The 4940-nt window shown below is 34.3% G+C and overlaps 1 long non-coding RNA gene across 1 annotated transcript; it reads left to right on the top strand.

Annotated features, from left to right (window-relative positions):
* The first annotated feature begins 232 nt into the window (after nucleotides 1-232).
* LOC136821476 (uncharacterized) lies at nucleotides 233-3353 on the top strand. Its single transcript, XR_010848748.1, has 5 exons — nucleotides 233-861; nucleotides 1468-1517; nucleotides 1914-1974; nucleotides 2377-2449; nucleotides 3021-3353. It is a non-coding gene; the product is annotated as an uncharacterized lncRNA (long non-coding RNA).
* Nucleotides 3354-4940: the final 1587 nt, after the last annotated feature.

Raw genomic sequence — 4940 nt, 5'->3', positions numbered from 1 at the left:
TTCACATAATGGCTTTAAGTTTTGTTAAGGTTAAAAATCTGCAAAAAAAGTTGTACGAAATCTTGAACTGAAAACCACAAATATTAGTTATCTTAGGAAGTAGCTAATGTAATAAGCTTACAGGGTATTGCTCATCGTCGCTATCGTCGCTAGATTGGTGGTAATTGGGCTGAGCCGAATCAATTTGATTGTCTTGTTGATCGTCTGGTTGATCGTTGTCCTCTAGCATACCCAGTGGGCACAGAAAGTCCGGAGGACGACTATATGACGTCCATATCACGTCCGCCCGTCCAAAGCCCGTCCCCGTCCAATTGCGACGTCCTTAAGACGTCTTTAACGGACTTGATTTTTACAGGACGTCTAAAAGGCGTCCTTAGAACGTCTAAAATTATGTTATTGAGACCAGCGATTGGAAGTCTGGTAACGAGTGAATACAAACATGACTGTAGCCGGGGTGCAATATTTCATGACTTTGATTTTGTAAATGCAAATAATGGAGCGTTCAGCAAGAATTTCACAAATATAACAATTTCATTTTCATATCTTTTTAATTCAGACATAAAAAAAAATTTCATATTATTTTTACTAACTGTCAATTAATAAACAGTTAGTTCTAATAACCCCCCGACTACTTTTTGAAAATAAAAATGAAATACAGCAATCTGATTGGCCCGTTATAAAAGTTCTCCATAATTTTTTTTGAGGCGACAGAGTATTTTTCAAAGCAAAACTTCGTGAGCAGGTGAAGAAAAGATGGTCATGGGCAATCCTTTTTCAATATTTCTGGCAATTTGACATCTTCTTTTTATGGTTCAAAAGATTGCTAAAAGTGGAGGATGCAAGTAAAAAGATTATAGAAGAGTAAGTGGCAAAAAATTTCTTCTTTCTGTTTGTTTTCATACAGTAGTAGCGTAACACAGGCTCGCAAACCTACTAGCGTCCTAAAGAAAATTTGTTTCTTGTTGCATTTTGGTTTCTGAACATCCTGGTTTTTTCTTCCACCGCTGATTTTGTCCACCGTTCATTTTCCATTTCGAAGTTTTGAGTGTTCTCTTTCCACTTTTGGTTTAAGCTTTTCATTCTATTTTGCAAACAATAAGACACAAGAAATCAAGACTTCTTGAGATAGGCAATAAAACAAGGCCTTATTTTCTCAAAACGTTTGTCTCTGTAGTTTGTGTTTTTTAGGCATTTTTAATTTGGTTTAATTAGCTAGCGTTTGGCCTTTTCAATTTTTAGAAAAATATTTTCTCTAAAGTGCATTTCGAATGTTTTGATTTAGAGACGTTCTTTTTTTTAAAACATTCGAATACGAAATTCGCTTTGAACATTCGAATCGCAAAATTTCGAATGTTTTGTTTTGATTCTTTTTATTGAAACTTTATTGTGAGCGAAGCATGATGTGGTGCTCTTCAGTTAATAAAATGTTGGGATAAGATTATTATTTTTGCCACTTTCATTTTTAAGGAGCTTATGCTGAAAAGATGTAGCAAAGACTATAGATTGATCATTTTCAGGTGAGTAAAATTTCTAAGATTATCTTTTCTCTAATAATTGGCTCGAAATTTCTGCAAATTAACTCGCATCATAATGAGTTTCTAAAGTTTAATTTTTTTGATAAGTTCTTTGGGAAGCAAGTACAAAATTTCCTTTTTTCTGAAAGAACAGAGACACAAAAGTGTTTTGTTCAAAAAGAGACCGGTGAATTGCAATAACTGTGACTTTTGATTAGTTGACAACAACCCATTTCTGTGGTGGAAGACAAAATCAGAGAAAGATTTTTGATCAAAAGACGTTATTATTTAATCAAAATAAGGGTCTTATTATCGTGTGGTATTGTATGGGTTTTCTTTGAGAAACTTTAGTTTCATACGTATCAGAATACCCTGATTGACTGTTACTTTACCTTTTAGGTTCGTACCCATCCTACTGGCCCTCTGGACAATGCAAAAATAACTGATTGTTCAAAGCAAGGTATGCTATTCTTTGGTGTGTTTTAGGTACCACAAGTCAACTTTATTATTGACGAATAATACACCCCTCTTTCAGTGATCCGGTGAGAAATTCTTAACCACTTAGGAATGAAATGAAGGAGCTAATCGAGATAACATCAGATTAAAGTTTTTGGTTTCTTGACCCTCAATAGTCAACCCTGCTTTCTGTTTTTATTTTAGGACAAGATTGAGATATTTTAGGCTCTTTATCCAATTTTACTCTTGAATTTCTTGCAACTCAATTTCAGCTTAGCATTGTTCTTAAATTTTTGTAGCTTCATTACTATCTATTATAAAAAAGAGCTTGTATTTATAAAGTTTTTGAGGGGTTTTCTACTCTTTCCCAAAATCAAAACTTTTCTTTCCTAATTTTGTTTTCCAGATTCGATGAGCACTAATTGCGTAAATCTAACTCGTCAGTCCAGTTGAGCCAAAATATCATCAACATGTTACAGGTAAACCTCATAGATACTCATATGATAGAAATGCTTAGATTCATCCATCGGATTGGGATCATAGTTTCTAAATACCCTCTTTATTAAGTACCGAGATTTTGGGTAAAACCTTTCAAGGGAGGCACCTGTACCCTCAACTGCATATCAATAAAGGTGAAATGGAGCTTACATCATGATCTCAAAAAGCTTGCTTTGTAGAATACATTTTTTCAGCAAGTGGGGATAAAATTAATGGACTAAAACTCGATGGGAATTAATATTCCCATATTTTTTATGGTTGGGGATTTCAATTCTTTTGTTTTTAAGTCAGAAAATTCAGTGAGGATGAGAAAAATAGCATAAAATTTTGCAGTGAGGATCGGTTTATTTCATTATCTTCAATGGGGACAATAAGTCTCTACTTAAAACTGTGACAAATTAACACCCTTTTTGTCCCATAGGTTAATAAGTTATTATGGCACACTGCTATCCGGAGGGTTACAGTCAATAATTATCCCTAAAGAAAAGACATTCCTTTGATTTTGTCATACTATTTGTAATTATTTTCATAAATTATTATTTTCCTTTCAAGGTTGTGCATTAAGGAGAAAGGACTTTCAAACGTGTGTGTTCGCAGATCGATTTCATCAATGTCTGACTGAGTCGACTTGAAGGAAAAGAAGATAACCAAATTTAAAATTAAACACAAAGAAAAGCATGTCAAACTTTAATGTTACCAAGTATTTGAAGACGTCCGATGTATTCACAAGTAATAACCAGAATAGAAGTTAAAGACTGTTATTAGACTTTTTTAAATCATATATATAAATTATCAAGGCGTAAAATTTGTATGTAGTTTTTTTTTCACCCTGTTCCGATACTTGTTTCAGTTGTTTGCTTCAGAAAATAATATTTTTGACAAAGTACAAAACCTTTCTGTCTACTTATCTAATACCTTTGTTGTTATTTAGTGATATATTGTCAACTTGGAATAATTTAATAAACGAAATTGAAATTCTTTTGAAAAGAGACATAAATACTATCTCTGAAGGCCGTAAGAGAATTTTCAATGCTTTAAAGAGGAAAGCTGACGATAAAACCTTCCAAGGAGAAAGTTCTGACATCTAAATTAAGTCTGTAAAAAGGTCAAAGTAATGAAGTCACTCACTCGTACTGGCGTCTAAATGAAGTCTGTAAAACGTCCTTCAGACGTCCAATTAATTAAGTGGCTCACTTCAGCGTCCATATGACGTCGGTAAAACGTCCTTTAGACGTCTAAATTAAAAACAACGTCCAAATACCGTCCATTTCACGTCCAATTAGGACGTCTTTTTCGGACCAAACTCGGACGGACGGAAGTGACTTCATTTTGCACGTCCATAGAACGTCCAATAGACGTCCCCGCTAGACGTCCTCCCGTCCAAAATGGACTTTCTAAGGACGTCCATAGGACGTCTTGTGCCCACTGGGTATCATCATCGTCAAGGAGATCAGGATCTTTTGCCTCCCTCGAATCTTCAGTGAAAAGATTCTGTAATGCTAAAGGGATTTCAAGTAAAGGGGGCAAAGAAACTTTACCATTGTGACAACAATTGAAATGTTTCTCATTGGGAAATTTAAGTGCCTGACAAAACATACATAAATTATCAAAGGTACCTATTAAATGAGTGTCAGGAAGAGTTGATAATTGAGGCCTTAAGTTCAAAACAAAGGGTTCATCCGCCGGTTCAACCTCTAACTCATCATTGAGTTCAAGAAGTGCATTATATCTATCCTCACTATAGGGTACAACCGCAGGTTGCGCATAAGCCTGTTCAGATACTAACCTGTTTCTATGTACAATATACAAAAGACGTACAATCTTTTGCAAGTGAGACACTTTAAAAAAAAGCAACCCCCCCTCCCCCAAAACAATGTTGTTTATGGAATCAAGCTGTTACTGCACTCAACATTGTTTTGGGGGAGGGGGGTCTTAAATTTGCTATATTTGCAAGGTGTCTCATGATATTTTGCAGAAGATTGTCTGAATTTTTTCAGATATGGACTTAGTAATTTATGCGAAAATTTTTTTTCAAAACTTGAACTTTTACACGTTGCAGACTCTTTAGGTCATATCTATAGAGTGTTGCTCTGCAGAGGGGGCATGAGAATACCTCTGCCACATTGGTCCCCAGTGTGTTGTAGAAGTCAACTGATGGGGACTACAAATGGTAAACAGATGTGTATTGTATAATAAAGTTTCTTTGTAATAAAATACCTTTAGCGATTGGAAAAAAAATCAATTCATGAATTCGTAAAAAACATCAAAATACTAGAAAATTTCTGTAAATAAAATGCTAATACTTATACAATGCATTATTTTGTTTACAAAATATTACAAATAACGCGACTTAAACAATTTCCCGTAAACAGTATTTTTAAACATAAAAATGTTATAAATAACGCTACTTATCAATTTCCTGTAAACGATACTTTGAAAAAATTATAACGCGACACGACACAATACACATCT

The sequence above is a fragment of the Clytia hemisphaerica genome, unplaced genomic scaffold (assembly GCF_902728285.1).
Source record: "Clytia hemisphaerica strain Z4C2 unplaced genomic scaffold, Clytia hemisphaerica genome assembly, whole genome shotgun sequence".
Classification (NCBI taxonomy): domain Eukaryota; kingdom Metazoa; phylum Cnidaria; class Hydrozoa; order Leptothecata; family Clytiidae; genus Clytia; species Clytia hemisphaerica.
The sequence above is the reverse complement of the archived record's forward strand: the minus strand, read 5'-3'. Positions and strand labels throughout refer to the sequence as shown.